This window comes from Falco cherrug, chromosome 7 (assembly GCF_023634085.1).
Source record: "Falco cherrug isolate bFalChe1 chromosome 7, bFalChe1.pri, whole genome shotgun sequence".
Classification (NCBI taxonomy): Eukaryota; Metazoa; Chordata; class Aves; order Falconiformes; family Falconidae; genus Falco; species Falco cherrug.
Window position 1 is genome coordinate 44,586,681 of NC_073703.1, and position 18,576 is coordinate 44,605,256.

General features: G+C 37.9%; 1 protein-coding gene and 1 long non-coding RNA gene across 9 annotated transcripts in view; one reads left to right on the forward strand and one right to left on the reverse strand.

Annotated features, from left to right (window-relative positions):
- FUT8 (fucosyltransferase 8) overlaps window positions 1–18,576 on the forward strand; it is a 187,485-nt gene that overhangs the window by 69,132 nt on the left and 99,777 nt on the right. The window lies entirely within an intron of this gene.
- LOC129736454 (uncharacterized) lies at window positions 5,754–11,427 on the reverse strand. The gene is made up of 2 exons (XR_008733070.1): window positions 8,102–11,427; window positions 5,754–7,916 (listed from the first exon to the last, which is right to left on the reverse strand). It is a non-coding gene; the product is annotated as an uncharacterized LOC129736454 (long non-coding RNA).

The window sequence follows — 18,576 nt, forward strand, 5'->3', positions numbered from 1 at the left end:
TGCTTTTTAGGAGTTTACTTTCATTTTGTGTTTGTTTCACAACCTTATAGTGGGAAGGTGAATAGTTTTCTGTAGTATCAGGATGTTTCTCCTGTAAGTCAGTTAATAACAATGAGTATCACCATGACATCATTAATAAAAAGATAAAGACTGTTTTTAGAAGTTTGTGGAACATTGCTGTGAATCTCTTATGGAAGTTAATTCTCACTTGCTGTGTTTTAAAATCTTTCTTCAAAGTATTGATCTTCCAAAAGGTTTTGTAAAATGAGTAAGAATTCTGTTCAAACAGCCTCCCAATGTTCATCTTTAGTTATTAAAATACTTATGTTGAACTTCACCATAATTTGATTAGAACTTGCACAGTGTCATAATAACTTTACGGTAAGTCTGATTTGTATGGGAACATACATTTGTTAAGCTTCTTGGATATTTTTTAAAAAAAATTTGGAGGTGTTTATGTGCATGTATGTAACATTAAAGTGTTTATCTGACATGCTGTTTATTGAACAGTGCATAAAACTTTTTTATTTTTAAATAATTCTTTTAAATTGTTAATCTATACAATTACATAGATGTCTTCTTTCACCTCTTTACCTGTAAGGAGATTTCTGTTGACCAAGTGACTTGTTTCAAAATGTGAGCTTTCAGATTGCCTGAAACCTTTGTCTTTAGCTCTGTGCCTCTATTTGTGATGGTAAAATACATCATATACTTGAAACACATATACAGGTTTCTAATATGCTGTACTTAGCTGACATCTTGTCTCTTTTTGGGTGTTTGCTAAGCAACTTCCTCTGTTTGACAATCAGTATGGATATTCACATGTTAAATGATTGTATATGTGACACTGAATGGTTTTTGCTGTTGCAGTGTATGTGGTGTGTTGATGGTCTCTTTTTCTTTCTCTCATTTTTCTCCTACCCCAAGTTGTGTGAGCATGGCAGGGCACGTTGTGTCTTTAGCTTTCTCTCAGCTGCCTAGGCAAGCATTTGCTCCTTATTTAAGGCAAGGTTTCAATGCACAGAAGAAATATATTTTTAAATAAAAATATATTGTTTCCCCTACTTAAGGTTTTGTTTCACTGAGGTACCTTTGTGGTGTTGTGCTATGCCTTGGATAGTCTCTGTACTTCCTTTTTCTGTGGTCTGGGATTTTTAGCTTTTACAAAGGTTTGGAAAGACTTGCTTACAGTTTACTATCTTCTGGATGCGTGTCTTCACATTTCTGTCCATTAAATAAGTCTGTTATTTCTGTTGGGATTTTTTTTTGTTAATATTACAACTTCTTTTTGATTGGTCTGTTGCTTGGGGTGTTTTTGAATAATAGCAGTTAGGACAGTATGAATTACACCTTTTTCCTGATGTGGCCCACTGTTTAGGACACGATGATGTTGAAAGATGTTCTCCTTGAGTTGTTCTTCATTGTAGATGACTATTCAACACTCTGGATTTTGGGTTGAACTGCTAGACATTCTCTCTACAACTTTTGTTGTCTTTTAACTTCAGTGAGGTAGTGCTGGACTAGATATCAATACTCTTTAAGTTTGCCCTACCAGACTGTAAAGATGGATGTCAATTTGGGTAATGTGACAGCTTACGTTATACCCTAAGACAACATCTTCAAACTGCAGATATGGGCGTGCTTTGTGTACTTCCTAGGGAGCAGGTGATGCTGTCCCTTAACAAGTTGTTGATGGTTTTTTCTGATAAAATTTTTCTCCTTCAGTGGCAGCAAGACTCATGGAATGCATGTGAGAAATCTCTTTTATCCTTCTTCTCCACTTGATTACAATGGATATTGCTTTTACAGGATGAGGAGTTCGGTATAACCTAGAGCAAAGAAATGATGGTCTCTCGAAGAGCTAGACATACATATGAGATACAGAGAGTGCAGCATAATTTAAGATGCTTGTTTGATTTTCCTGTACAACGTATTGCAGTGTCATGCATAGGTAATGACAGATAATAATTTTGCAGATTCTGTGTCTATGGAAGTGCTGAGAGAACATTCTCTCTATTCAGTGGGTTGCTCTTCAGACCTCTCTGTGGGTGCATAAAGTTACTTGCTTGTAGTTTATCCTTGGGCATGCTGAACACATCTCTGGTATACCCCAGTTGCTTCAAGCTATTGGGCCCAGAATAGGAAATATCCCAAGTATTGAAATCTGTCAGTAAGGTCATAAAACTGTGTCTTGAGATGTAATGGGACATGCTGGTATCTCTCAGCCAGAGATTTTTTGATTCTAGACTTTCCACAGAATGAGTTTGATACACCATTTTACAGAGCGTTGATTTTTGCTTACTTCCAAGTCCACTGTTTTCTAAGTCCTACAGGAGATAAGATCCTGCTTTTGTGTGACCAACAATATCTTCAGTTAGAACTTTCAGGACTCTGCCTTTCATGGCATGTTTTCTTATATAGATTGTGAGTGCATATACTATTCCAAGCGTATCGATCTCAGGTTCATGATTTGAATGTTGTGGCTGTTTAGGGTAGGCTTGCTCATTCTTCACAAGTGTAGAAGGGGAACTGTCAGATTTGTATGCCTGCCTAAGTGGGTTAGTCAGCCAGATGCATGTCTCCAGTGCTGGTCTGTTCATAGTCACAGTTGACTCCCTGCTTAAGCAAATGCAAACAATTTTTTTTTTTTCTGTGTAACAATTTTTTCTCATTGGTTTGACTTTGTGAGTTTGTCTGTGCTCTCTCACTCTACGGTTCTGGTATTCAAGCAGGTAACATTCATGCCATTTTCCCCATAAAAAAGCTCCATTTATGGGGATACCAGAGTCTGCTGCCCTTTTATAAAGACGTTCTTTGTGTTTTGGCAACTTGCTCTCTTTCTTCCCTTCCATAAGTTATTTTTTTGGCTACTTGTAGACAGTATGGAGGGTCAACCATTGCAAGGCCACTCTCAGTAATCTTTGAATGATCATGGCAATTGGGAGAAGTGCCTAGGGACTGGAGGAAAGCGAATGTCACTCTGATCTTCAAGAAGGATAAGAAGGATGATAGAGGGAACTACAGGCTGGTCAGCCTTACCTTGATCCCAGGAAGGGTGATCAAATAACTAATCCAGGAAACCATTTCCAGGCACACAAAGGACAAGAAAGTAATTGGGAGTGGTCAGCATGGAGTCACCAAGGGGAAGTCATGCTTGACCAACTTTAACCTTCTGTGATGAAGTGACTGGCTTGGTAGAGAGTGGGAGAGCAGTGAACGTTGTCTGTCTAGACTTCAGTAAGGCTTTTGTCACTGTCTCCCATAAGACTGTCTGAGAAACTGATGAAGTATGGGGCTGGATGAGCAGGTAGTGAGGTAGGTTGAGAACTGGCTTGATGGCTGAGCCTAGAGGGTGGCAATCAGTGGCACAAAGTCTAGTTGAAGGCCAATAACTAGCAGTGTACCCCAGGGTGCTGGGTCCAGTCCTGTTTAACTTCTTCATGAATGACTTGGATGTCGGGGATGGAGTGCCTACTTAGCAAGTTTGCTGATGACACAAAACTGGGAGGAGTGGCTAATATGCCAAGAGGACTGTCCTGCTATTCAGAGGGATCTTGACTGGCTGGAGAAATGATGATGGGAACCTCATGAAGTTGAACAAGTGGAAATACCAAGTCCTGCACCTGGGGAGGAACAACCCTATTTGCTGGGCACTGACTGACTTGAATTACCTTTGCAGAAAAGGACCTGGGGTTTCTGGTGGACAAAGTGTGAACATGAGCCATCAATGTGCCCTTGCAGCTAAAAATTTTGGCTAACAGCATCTTGGGCTGCATTGGGATTAGTGTTGCCAGCAGTTTGAGGGAGGTGATCTTTCCCTTCTGCTCAGCACTGGTGCAGCCACACCTGGAGTACTGCATCCATTTCTGGGCTCCTTGGTGCAATAGAGACAAGAATGTACTGGAGAGAGTCCAGCAAATAGCCACAAAGATGATGAAGGAGCTGGAACTCTCTCCTGTGAGGAAAGACAGAGAGTTGGGGACTGTTTAACCCAGAGAAGAGAGAGCTCACAAGAAATCTTACCAATGTATATAAATGCCTGAAAGTGGGTACCAGAGTGGGGGTGAGGTAAGAGAGACAGTGCAGCGTACTTTCTGGATCTTAGTCAGAGAAGTCCAACAACAAATGGCTTAAGATAACTGCAGGTGGCCCTGCTTGAGCAGGGGGTTGGACAAGATGACTTCCAGAGGTCCCTTGCTAGTTCACCCATTCTGTGATTCATTGCAGTGTTGTGGTTTGATGTTTATTTTCTCAAGGGAGGATGCTCTTCTGTTGGCTTTGAACACTTTTCGTTGTAGTTGAGACTGGATTCCGAAAAGAGTTGTGTCAAAACCAATATTGAGACTATTCATCTCATGAGTGTGCAGGGCACTAGAGTTTAAGCTGTGTATGGGTCTTAATTACAAAATAGCTTCTTAGGTTTCAGTTGTGCTTTTGACAAGCATTTTGTTATTTATTGCATAAGCACCAGGAATGATTCTCTCTTTAACTGAATGTCTTCTGATACCTACCAGCTTCTTTCCATTGTCCTGTCTCTGTCATAGCCTTGCTGCTTTTTTTTTTTTTTTTTAAAAAAAAAAACAACCCAAAACCCAAAACTTATGGAAAGAATCTGAGGATGTTAATGTTCTTTACCTTATGTCAGATGCAGGATGGAAAGCAGTAGACCTGAGAAAGGGTTAAATGAGTTATGAGGGCAGAGGGAGCACAAAATTATTAGTTGAAATGCCTGAAGCATTTAGTTGCTGAAGGTCTGAATGTGTAACAGAATTCTGATTATTGGTTGGCAGTTTTTACTATTATGGTTAGCTTTTGTGAAATAATGTTTGATAAATACATTAACATGTAATAGGACTTGATTTTCCTTTGCTTTTGTCATCAATTGTAATAATTGTAAAGGAGTTTTTATACTAGGTTAGACCTATTGGCAATAGCCACTAGTTCAGGAGCTAGTGACACCTTTGCAAAAGATAGGGAACTGGTAGGCAGCAGTGTGGCATTTCTGTAGGGGTGATGTAATCTTGTTCAGGTAAGTAGAATGATTGAAATTAATTTTTTTAAATAAGAGTCTCATTAGTTTTTGTCTGAAGACATAATTGCAGTGTTTTCTATATTATTACTTGCGAAAGTTCTTTAGTTTTTGAGGGAGTTTTAACTGAATTCTCAGGTTAAGTGCCTGAATTGTTGAAATTAACCCGTGCTAAGTACTTGGGGATACTATTCCTTCTGGACAGTAATTTAGGCAACTAAATATTTTGAGTTTTATCTGACATTAAGATAGCCTTTAATCAAACTTTTTATGTCACGTTGACATCAGTTGACCAAATATAAATCCTTTTTATCTGCAGTTTTTGTTGATGTGATGTGTTTTCCCTGCTGACCAATGTTTGATCGGTCCTTTAATATAATGTAAATTTTTCTTGCTTGTTAACTTTGGGGATCCCTTCTGTAGTACTTTGACCTGATTCAAGGTCAAGGTTCAAGGTTTGCTCTTAGTTAAATAACATCCTGCTTTCTCAGGCAGGGTGCCCTCTCCTTGTAGTAGAGACTTGTGAGAGAATTACGTATTTTGGAAGACAAGCATAAAATTGGCTATGATACAGTGTAGTGAAGCTTTTCAAGTACTGTCAAGTCATGCCATGTTGGTTAAGGCATTCATGTGGTATTTTGAGTGTATTTTGCTACAGATTGTTTCGGAAAATAAAAGATTAATCTTGATGGCTTTTTGCTGCGATGGAGAGACGGGACACTGATGCAAGCAAATGTTGATTTATTGTACAGAAACACGAGTTTATATATACTTTTGGAAGCTTCACGTTTTAAACAGATTGGTTCTTGAAGCTAAGCATTGCATACTAGGCAGTCCCCAATTGGTGGTTAACTACCATCAATTAACAGCAAGGTGTGACCTTTCTTTGGCGCCATCCTTGACGCCATCCGTCCCCCACTCCCCTATGCTCTCTCAGCATGACTCATCATGTTAATTGTTGTGTCTGTGCAAGCTCGAGCACGTTCCCCTCAGCTAACTGATTGCCACGCATGGTCCTTATTTCCAGCCCGCTCCTGCATCTCCCCCTTCCTGTTGCACAAAAAGAACCTATGAAACCGAACGAGTCATTAGTTTTCATAAGCATTGTAAAAAACAAGGTATAAGTAATAGAACAAATAAAAAAGCAACTAAGACATATTATCAATGTCAAAATAACCCACCGTCTCTGTTCCGTACAATTTTACAATTTCCCCTTTTTGTTTTTTGAACAGCTAGTACCAGGTTTGCCATGTTCTGCAGGGCCCTTGCAAACATGACAGCAACCAAGGTAATAGCAAACAAACAATACTGCCAATTGAGTGAATGGATGCCAAAAAGGCTGACATTTTCTCAGATTCTGATAAAATGTTGCTGCAATGGGGTGCCTAAAACCCACGCAGCACATACCATCAAAATCCTCATAGCCATGTCCTTGAACCACCAACAAAAAGCAGTGGCAATTTTGACCCACATTCTTAATTGCCTACCAAACAAGGTGATTTAACTCTTTAATGCTTTCCCTGCTGTTATTCCGGATAAGAGAAGAACCAATCTACAGAAAGACAATTATCGACATTCAAAGTGTAAACAATATCAACTTCTTTTGGATTAACGTTATACATAGGTGGAAGGGCACACCAAACAAGAACTGGTTCAGTCAAAAAGTTTGAAACATAGTGTCCTTTCTCTGAACATACTTCTGGGGTCATTCCCTTCATTCCCTCTTTTTTTATGCAACCAGAGACACTTTACCATAGCAGAGAAGCCCATATTTACATCTCTGAGCCCGGACACAAACCACAGCTGTATGCACCACCAGGCTCAGGGCAAAAACCATTCATGTAGTTACATAGCTATATATCTCTACAAGCATGCAGACACCTATTAAACACTAGATAACCATGTTTATCATAGCGACTCCCCAAACCCCTCACTTAAGCGTTTCCCACTTGCATTCCTGCCACCAATCCCTCAGACCCCCTTTCACCCTCCCCAAAAATACAATCAATGCATCGGGAGAGGGGGGGTGGGGTGCGTGGGTGAGTGGGGGGGAAGGTCTAGCTTCTTTTCCAGATCTATAGGACCTGGATCAAAAGGTTTATCAGTGTCAATGGAATCCTTGTCCGAGTTGTCCTGTTCCCGTGTTTGGTCCTGTGTTGTGAGGGTCGCTGCAATCAGTGACAGAAGCTTTGGGGGCAGAGGAGGTGTGGACAGAATTGCCATCATTGACAGTGTTTTGAGAAGAGTTGCGCTGTCGGTGGAATTTACAGCTTCCTCTGGTTTAGCACCGTTAGTAGAATTGGTCCACACTTGGCAAATAGTAGTCAGAATTTGCCACCAAGGTGCTAAATGCATTCCCGACACGGAGCTCCCCTCTGCGGCAGCATCATACAATTGGCTGCTGTATGAACACACTTTCATTTCTTTCAAAGTCTCTAAAGTTTCTTGGCTGCTCACCTGTCTCGATGCAGGTTGTCTGCCTGGTCCAGCCAGCAAGATGATTGTTCAGCCAAGCCGTCTCCTCCGGAACGCAGCCCTCTTCCACAAGCTGTCTTTTTTATCGACCATTTCCGTCCTTATTCTTGCAAGGCTTCAGAACACCACCATAGGAGTCACCATTTGAGGAGATTGAGGCACGGACTCTCGGATCTGACTAGAAGACCCTTCATGAGTCCATATGCGTCTCTTATAGGGGAAGACACCTGTTTCCCAAGTTTCCCACAGCTCACCTCTCAATTCCAGAGGGACCTTTTTTTTTTTCAATTCCTGCTTCCTTTTAGCAGCTCATTCAGCGTTCTGTGGGACTCGCAGCCTGCCGCTCAGCCTGGCGGTTCTTAAACCCATCACGTCAGATCCTTAAACGGATCATGTCGGGGTCACCAGTTTGCTGCGATGGAGAGACGGGACACAGCTTGATGCAAGCAAATGTCAATTTATTGTACAGAAGCACGAGTTTATATATACTTTCAGAAGCTGCGCGTTTTAAACAGATTGGTTCTTGAAGCTAAGCATTGCATCCTAGGCAATCCCCGATTGGTGGTTAACTACCATCAATTAACAGCAAGGTGTGACCTTTCTTTGGCGCCATCCTTGACGCCATCCGTCCCCCACTCCCCTATGCTCTCTCAGCATGACTCATCATGTTAATTGTTGTGTCTGTGCAAGCTCGAGCACGTTCCCCTCAGCTAACTGATTGCCACGCATGGTCCTAATTTCCAGCTCGCTCTTGCAGCTTTCTGTTTTTATGGATTTAAAAACATAAAAAAATTAGTTATATAAGAATATGAGCTAGTAGATGGAGATGTGGTTTAGTGGCCCATCAGAAATGTTAACCAAGGTGTCAATTATGTGGTTATTTTTGAAAATAAATGTGAAAAATAGTACACAGAATTGTATCTTGTTCATTTGAGAGTGCTATCTCAAAAGTGCATATTGAACAGCTTTCCTCTTAATGTTTATATAGCTAATATAAACACGGAAACACTTTTTCACAGTTTTTCAGCATTTATTTAAATGTATTTTCTCATGACACTGATGTGAACTGTTGCAATATGCTCACAGTGTGCTAGACAGTAAAGGTGCATCCTGGGATTTAATGAAGATTATTGTTTCTTGCTGAGAAGTTTGTAAATAATGGCTGTAATTCAGTGGCAACTGCAAGTTAAATGTATTTATCCAATACAGTTTTTTGTTTATTGAGGGGGTTTCCATTGATCTAACTTCTGGGACAGTAAGGAACTACTTGTGTACTTAATGTTTCTCTGTGCCATTTCAGTTCTTCAAGTGCTCCTCAAAGTCATAAACAGAGAAACTTTAGGTTAATAACCTTTGTTAGTGGCTTTTCTCCTGAAGTCTCTTAGAAATATATGGTATTGATGCTCAAACTTCTTACCTTCCCTGGCAGAAGCAACCACAAGGAGACTGATTATTTATCTGGCTTAGACATATTGAAAGAGGTGATAGCTTTAACTGTGTCTTTTGAAATCATGAGTGCTTTGGAATGGAAACACATGGAATGTTCCTTTGGACAGTTCTTTTCTTGATTGTTGCTTGAAAATGTTGTATCTGTGGTGTTTATTAACAGCCATCACCTGGTGTTGAAAGCTATCTAGAGCTCAGAGCCTTTATGTTATGGTATGCTTATATTTATATGTTAGGTCAAATGTGATGATAGAGGAAAAAAGTGCTGTGAACTGTGGTTTCCTATCTGAGAGTTCTTCAGCTGTGTTTGCATGTGCTGTGTGAAGACTTACTGTTATTTTGAAGGTGGATAGTCCCAAGTGTGCACAGTTGGTATGTACTAACATTAAAAGAACCCCAAAATACAGTGTGACGGTATTTAATAATCAGCGTAAACAATTTTTGTGGTGTATTAGTAGCACATATGTCAGTGTGAAAAGTTTTTGCTGGAATGTAGTAAACCAAAATGGAATATTGTCTTTTGAACTGTGATTTCTAATGGCATTTACAATATTGTGGGGACCCATCTTCAAGCTGCACTTATTACATAGGTGTAATTGGTGGCAGTTACTTGGTCAGCATGTGTAGTGTGTGGAGAAAGATACTTGGAAGGAAGAGTCGTCAGTTCTTGAGGATGCGGTTTGAGCCTCAGCAAAACAGTTGTCTCTCAGCTATCTTTTATCTTGCTCTTTTTTAGCTTTCCTGATGGAGTTGTATGAAGCATAGTGACAAGTTTGTCCTTCTTTATCCAGTAGACTCTCTAATGAGTTCAATGATGGGCAGCACTGATTTCAAACCATCTCTGTAAAGGTATCTCCTGTGTAGTGGCAGCTGCTACAAAATGTGCTTTTAAAACAGGCTTAAGGGTACATCTCAATGTTTTTTAACATTGTCTCAATACTTTTTCTTTCATGCTTCCTGGAGTTCTTACGTATACTGCCTTTTCCTTTCCAGCTGTCCTCTTACTGGGATCAGGGTTTAGCAGAAAACCCAATTTCATGATTCTCTATCTGTTGGTGTTTGAATACTGCCTTGTCTTCCTTGCATGGTGTCTGTCAGCACCTCTTGACTGCTGTGGGAAACTGATCTAGGGCTAAATGTAGCTGCTGTTAGGAAGGAAAACAGAAATTGTTTGGTATAATTTGTAAAGTTCTTTGCATATGAAAAGTAGCTTATACATATAGTATAGATTATACATTTCCATATTATATCTATAGATATACGTGTATACAAATCTGTATACTTATGCTAGATTATATCTAATACTGGTCACATAGGGTAGCTTGTATCACAGTCATTGGGTAGTGTAGGGAAACCTGAATTGCTACCAGTATATACTTGTTCTGGGAATGAATGAAGAGCTTTAAGTTGTGGAGCCTTTAACCCACAGTAAATTCATTGCAATGAGTCTGTTTGCTTTCTTTCATATATTATAGACTGAAAGAGGTAAAAAGATGAAATTCAGCTTAATTAAACTCAACATCTAACTTTAAAAATGATATTTGCTTTTTATCTCTAAGTAGGGAACACATATGTATGATTTTCTAAAAATTTCCTTTATAAATTAAGCATCAGAGGAACGAGAGAGGAATGCAAGATTGCCTAATGGGTAGTAAAAATGGGAGATATGAAAATAACCACTTCAGGAGGAACCTTCATGCATACATTTAGCAATAGCCTCTTCTTAATATCACACTATTTTAGTCTGTGTGGTGAAGCACGCTTAAGGAAAAGATGCATCAAAAATTATTCAAATATGAGCAACTTAAAAGACCTGAAACTTCTCTGAAATTAAATGTACCAATGTGTTAGTACATGATTTTCCCCTAACATTTAGGCTCTATAAAGCTTGGTGTGTAGTATCAAGGAATAGTTTCAAAGGCATTTCCTCGTGTGCTGTGAAGTACATACATTGTGTATTTTTTTTGTGTAACATTCATGCTAATGGAATTATAGTCAAAACAAATTTTCAGCTTCCTTTATTGTCAGGCACCACCAGCCATGAACAGACAAATTTCAAAAAGGTCTTTCAGATTTTTCTTATTGAAAATCCCTGACCGCTTCTTTGATCTGAATAGCTAGAATCTCAGCTTTGATAGTCTTCTTGACCTTTGTTTGAAGATCTACCTTTGATTAGCCTGTGTCTGATAAACATGAAAGCTGCAGTGCTGTCTTGCCTCAGGGGAAGCAGTGTTGTGTCTTCCTTTTCTCTCAGTCTTCCAGGATGCTGAATGCTGCTTGCATCTGTTCATAGCCTTCCCATGGAGCAGCAATGGCAGCAGTATGAAGTTGATACTATCTTTGAAATATGCACAACTGCTGATGTGGTTCTGAGTCACAGCAGTGAAGTTGACCACAGTTGTGTTAATGTCACCTTACTGCTATTTGACCAATCAGTTAATAAAAACAGAATTACTCAAGCTGTTTGAGGATAGACTTTGGACTAAAATGCTATGATTTTTATTTGGTTCTTTGAAAAACTTAAAATAAAAGATGAAATTATGTATGAATTCCTAATGTAATTTCCATAGCGGTATCAAACTGTGCGCTCACTGTGGGCAGGTTTGAAGAATTCACCTTTTCAAGAAGGAAGGAAAAAAAAAGAGAAGGAACAGGGTAGGCATCTAAGGCACAATAGAAGGTGCTGTTTCTTTTAATCTGCTACTACATGAATTGTCTCAATACATGCATAAAGGATTCTTAGTAATTCTGTTGGTGTTCCTATTTCTCTTGTGTGTTCACTTCTCTTTCAATATAAATTTCTTGAACTAAAAGAATGTGTAATGGTATCTGTAGGAGTAGCTGTTACTTGTAGTGGGTAGTAAGGTATACATTTTTTCATTATTTTAAAAACTTTACCTCCTTTATGTCTGAAGTTTGATAGTCTGAATTAAATCCCGCAGTTTAAAATAATCCCTCATAATTAATAGCAAGGTCCTCTATTTTTTTAATATAAATATGAAATAGAAACAAAAGAATTGTGGTGGTGTGTTTTTTTTTTTTTTTTAGCTTACAGCCATGTTCCTTTTTGTTGTGTTTTCAACATCACAATTGTTTTTCAGTGACATCCATAGTACTGTTTTACTTCTGTAAAGCTTACTGATTTAGATATTTTCTTTTGCTGGGACTGTCAAACATTGTATTCATAGCCTTGTCTTTTGATAGGATGGGTTTTCTCTTTTGAACTAATTACTGGAATCCATAACAAATAATCATGAGGCTGTACTGCACAAACCATTTCCTTCCTCAAATTCAAACACAGGTTTGTTTCTTACTGAGTTTCAGACCTTATTTCAAGAGAACAGGTTTTGCCAGCATTTCAGCCTTTATTTCTTCTTCGTGTTGTCTGTATTCTCACTTACCACCTTTCTCAATTGGGCTTTTCTGAGAGCTTTTTCAGTTTCTTCTCTCAGTAGCCTGTGTCTAGAGAGAGCATTCTCTGTGTGTGATTTCCTTGCCTCTAAATGTCCTCATTATTTTGGTTAAATTTCTAAAGACTGTTACTACTTTCCCCTTTTCTTAGTTTTGTGTACTCTTGCAGACTTTATCTACACTTAGGTTTTGTTTCCTTAAGCTGGTTTGATTTCAAATCCCTTTTGTCTGCATCAACACCGATAAAGTGGGCCATTGTCTAATATTGAGGACAACTGGCAGGGATTGAGATTTGTCCTTTATGCTAATCTCCCAGCCTTCAAAACAGGTAGCTACATACGTGGTAACATTTGGAAGTTTTCCCGGCCATGTGATAACGCTCAGACTGTTCCCAGAGGTTGGAAGTGTGCAGATGGCCTTTATCAGAAGTATTTCAGGGCTCGTTCTAACACGATAATTTGCATTTCAGTGTCTGGGAAAGTTTCAGGCATTAGTATATTGATGTAAGCTTTTAGGTTAACTTTTGTAAAGCAATAGTCAAGCCAGTTACCAAACAGAGGTTAACTGAGTTATATCTGTGATCTGCTTCCTGAAAGGCCTATCCTGTGAATTATTAATATTAAATCTTGTGCTTTGAATGATTCTGTTAGCCGTCTAGAAAGAATCCCGCAAACCAAAAGAACCAAAAAGAAAAAACAGGTTCTCTCAACAGTCCCTCCAAACCCTCATCCACTAAAATTTTCTTGTTTAGTAATTTATAGGAGATCTATACTTCCTTCTTACTGTAGCTTTCTCATTTTAATGTTCCATGGAGTGTTTGGCTTCTGGATCTCAGAACAACTCTACAAACCTTAGATATTTAAGACAAGATCTCCTGCTCCGCCACCTGTATCTGTCCTTCCTGAGCCAAGTACACCCTCTAACTTTATGTAGTATCCCACTAAATATGTTGTGGCAGTTGAGTCATATTTTTATTTTCTTTCTGAGATTTGCAGCTCCTCTTGTTTTATTCCTCATAGTTTTTGCATTAGTTTACAGAGATTAAGGAAGCTCTGAAGATAGTCTACTGTTTGCCACCTTTTCCTCCCTGTGACCCTTTAACTAGCCATGCTTGCCACTCGTCACTGTGGAGCCATGATCTAGATTACCATTTCTAAGTCTTGTTATTTTATTAAAGAGGACAGTCTTTACCTTTAATTTGCTCACTGGTGATATAAATGACAGCAGATTTTTAAGTTGCCAGGCTGAGAAGCACAGATGGCACTTCACATGGCTGAGAAGAAGTGGGACTCTGGGGAAAAGAAACATAACGTATGTTTTCCTGGATTTGGGAGAGCTAAAAGAGGTGCAGTGCTTGGACTGTTTCCTCAAATTTTACCCAAATTTGCACTACACATGGAAGCGTGTAATGTGTTAGCAATGTCACGGTTACATACATGAAACTTTGTAAAGGCAAAAGTGTAGGGCTGGGGGCACTGAACAACGTGACCCATCTTCTGGGAATATTGGGGATGTGTCAGCTAGGGTCATGTATTTTTTAAATAAAAGGGAAAAATGAATCAAGTGGTTGGGCCAATGTGTCTTGGAGGAGGGGAGCAGGAAAGAACTTTGAGAACTGCGTTGTTTTTTTACATTCTGGGTGACCTACCTTCTAGCAAGTGAATAGTTTAAGTGTGATTATATTTGGGATGTTATTAAATAATATAATTGTTTGGCCCTTTAATATGTCCATGAAATAAATCAGATTATGTACTGTTCTGTGTATTGTATCGGTTTTGTAGACTGTTCTTGATTTATACCTTGAGAAACCAAAATCACAGTATCACAAAGGGACTTTATAATTATAGCAGCTGTTTTATATTTTCTTCTGGTACTGAAACTCTTAAATACAATTTGTGCCATTAAAAATGGTGTACTCTTAGAACAAGGTCTAAGTGGCAAAGTCCTATCTGATACGGAAAAAGAAGTGTGAGGAAATCTTTGTCTTTTAGTCTTGTTTTAAGGATTTCTGAGGAATAGTGCTTCCAAATATGTATCTTGTGTGATTAAAGTAGAATTTCATTGAACAATTTTATGTCCTTCTGAAAACTGTGGTAGTCAAAGCTTGTTTGAAGGGGAATCTTCTCTACAAATTTGAACTGCAGAAAGAATCTTGTGCACTTAACTGCAAAACAGTTAATTCCTGAGAGCCTTTCTTCTGTGTGCAGTAGAAGTTAGATAATTTGGCTTTGATCCTTGCATATTATGGATTAAGTATATTCCAGCTTTTCTTTAGCTCTTAGCAGTAAGGAATCTCAAGGTAAAACTAGAAAAAGACATTTTATAATATATAGAATTTATCTATATCTAGATAAATTTTTTTTTATTTATTTATATATATATATTTTATATATATATATATATAAGATTATCTTTCCCTCTGTTCCCCTCAGATGTTCGTTCTTCCCATATTTAAGGAAACTTGCTTAGTATTAGCAACTAACAACGATGCCAGACAGATGGATTGATGGGCTTTTCAGCTAAATAACCATTTCTTCATTAGAAAACCACATTCTGTCTTGGCTTAGAACTGGGAAACACTTTTTCTGCACTTCACTTGGCTTACAGAAGGAATTATTTTTCATTTGTTTTTTTTTCTTTATTAATAATGAAAAAACATTCAGTGTAACATTTTAGCTGGTTTTGTTGTTTGTTTGTTTTAAGTGGTTCTGATGTTTAAACAGATTCTTTTCATATATATTTCCCCTAACATAGGTTCAGGCACTTCTTTGCCAGCTACTTGAAACAGTAGAGCCAGCACTGAAATAAGCAAGTGACTTCACTAAAAAGCTGGTCTGGTTACTTCTGAAATTGCTGATACTGGAGAATGCAGGATTATCACACTTAGTAGTAGAGGATGGTTTATGTGTTTGGAGTTATAGACAATGATTTAAGTTTAATTAAAAAAATAATTGCAAATTCACATACTCGAGTGCTGTTAAGAGCTTCTGGTATAACTAGACTGCTAATCAAAGGTAGATTGTTGTTTGACCCAGATCCTGATCTGTTCCCTTCTCAGATCATGTGGCTCTGTGACAGTAACATGATTCTAAGACACACCAGCTGGTTTCTAGCTTTCAAAAAAGATTGTTAGGACCAGCCAATAAAGCATCGGTTGATTTGCATTTAGGATGGTATATAGCTCTGATTACAGTCATACTCAGAAAAGATTAAGTCATTTGGAAAACAAAGAATTGTTATGTGATTATGTTGAAGTTGAACTTGCCTTCTCAAAGGAAAGTGAAAGAATTTGGCATGTAAAGCCTGGGAAGAAATAAGAATAGTCTTTCTTGGGTGTGAGTGCACATATGGGAGAGAAATGACTGAAAATAAATACATCTGAGGGATAAACGTAATACCAAATCTTGTTTGAAAATCAGAGAGTGAGGTCTAGTCTTACAGAATCAGTAATGGGGAGAAAGAAACTTAGTGGTTCAAGATGGTGTTTTATATGTTTATACAAAAGACTGTGTAAGATGATAGGGTTGATCCTGGAGTCAGAAATTAAAAATGAGCATATGAGATTTCTTGGTACTGGAATAAAAGAAATACCTGAGAAAGAAGATAAAATAGCCAAGAAAATACTTGTTTGTTATTCATCATAAAGTTTACAATTTTACAAATTTTGTTATTCAGGGCTGTTGCTGGTATCCAGTAGAGATCAGAAGGGAATATTTATTTTTTTATTTTTCTGTTCTTGGTGCATAATTTATATTCTTCTGAAGTAGAGGCAATTTGCCAATGACTAAAGGTGGGATTCTGACTGATGTATCTGATTCTTCCTGTGGTATTGGGAAAGTAGTCTTGGTCTGGCATATGGGTCTAGTGTATGTATTTAAAATTAAATCAGTTTGCCCCAGTCAAATGGGGAAGGGAAGGGGGAAGTGTTTCTTTTTTTTTCTTCCCCCTACCTCACCCCTCTGTATTCCTGAGGTGATGTAAGTATTTTCATCTAACACTTCTGTAGTTGAAGGCACTTAGAGTGTGGCTGGTATCCTTGAATTTTATTCTCTTGCTGTTGTGCGTTCAAGTTTTGAGTCTCTTTAAAATTCAACTTTAATTACATGAAAAGTGTTGATAAAATGTTTTGGACTTTGTTTTGAATGGGTTCTTGTAATGCAGGAGACTGGATTAAACACACCAGGTGGTATCTGAACCCTTTGTAAGGATATATTTATTTCATAAATAGATTAATTTTTCTAAAAAGAAAAGGTAGTGACTAGTCCATGTTCACCCAGCAATTCAAAGTCAGAATTAGGCATATAGCTAAAATTTCCTATCTGCAATGACCTTTCATGATCTCTATTTCCAAAAAGATCTCTGCAAGAGGTGCAGACTTACCTGGAAGGCACCATTGTCTAATTAATCTAGAGATATTTGTAATACTGTTGAGGTGGTTGAATAACAAAGGCAAAGATTTTTTTAAATAATTGTAATTTTTACACTATATATAGAATTGCATTGTCAGGGATATATTAGCAATAGTACGTTGGAAAATCGTAAGGATTTTCATGGTTTTAAAGTTTTGAATGACTCGGAGTAGGTTGACTGTTTTTTCCCATGGTTCCATAAAAAGATGCTGGAATAGACAGTCACTTTACACTAGTTGCGATGATCTTGAAACAGAGGGCTTTATTTCTTTCCTTTTATTAATAATTTGCAGACCAAAAAAATAATTGCTGGTCTCCTGCATCTTTATTTCAGTACAGAATTTCTTCTTTGTGAGTAGTACTCTGAGCACACTATGTGTTACAAGCAAATATTTGAAAACCAGTGCATAATTGGTTGCAAAACAATACTTGGAACTCAGATTAAATTTTCATTATCATATAGGTGGAATCTGTTGAGTGGAGCTACAGATGACTTGACCAGGCTAGGTTGGACTGTTATGTTAAACCAACATAACGTATCTCACCGTTTGGTTATGTGTATATATATGTGTGTGTGTGTATATTATATATATTTATTTATTCATGTTGTGGACAAATTTTGCATTGGAACTATGGTTTTTTCCCTTTTACTTTGTCAACAACTGTTAAGTAGCTACTTCACTCTGATGGTACGTTAGTACGGAAAAAAGACCCAGATATTCATGCTTTCTTTTTATTGTTCTGTGTGCTTATATATATTTTAAGATACCACAGTTTAAGATTTTTGGGGAGCTACCTGTAGGGCATGGTGAATTGCCCAGGCTGATAGGACTCTGGCCTTTTTGTACTGTCTGTAGTTCTGTTGCTTAAAGATAAATCAACTTGTAAATCTAGCAATAGTTCTTTTCATTACATGAAATGTACACTTCATGTTTGCTAGAGTCAATCTGTCTAAATCTATTTTCCATACATATGACTCAGATAATATGCTGCCTTCTACCTGTTATTGGGGTTGCAAATACGGTTTTGTAAGAAGATACAGCGTGATACTTCATATAAATGAAAAGTAACCATCATTCTAGACTGTGCTTTAATGGATTCACTGTAGGGCTACCTCTTGGAACAGGTGGGCTCCATGTTCAGTTTTGCTTGGCTTCCTGACTCTCTCCTTCAGCTGTTAGTTTCACCTCTCCATGTTTGTGAAACAGGTGGTATAACTGATTTGATGAGAGGTACAATAAAAGTTTTTCTGGAAAGCTAAACCCCTGATATTACTTTTTATACATGGGGTAACAGTGTTGTATTTTTTTGTTGTTGTTGTTTTGTTTGTATTTCTGAGTTGCTTTATCACAGGGAAAACTATATCCTTTATATTGAGTGCAACCCTAGCTGAAGTATACCCAAATTACCAATCTAAAATGGAAATAAAAATAGGCTATCTCACTCTGTCCTCAGAAGTTTAAGTTTTGAAAGTTCATGGGCTCTGACCTTGTAGGTGCTGATTATTTTAAATAATTTGTTACATAAAAAAGAAAATACAGAATTTCATCTTTTTTCCATTTTTATCACTGTTGCTTTTGAGATTTTTAGAGTTGCTGGTTCACCTTGTTCATTTAACAGTACAGCTGCTGAAGCTTCTCTTTGAAATACAGTCACTTATTTTTCATTCAAACATAGTGATGTGGCATAATTCTCATTGCAGTAAAACACAATTATCTGAAGCATTTATAATTTTTAATTCACTCCTATTCCTGGTGCTATTGTTGCTTTAATTGATTTCCTATTTATTTTTCTTCCCCAGTTTTA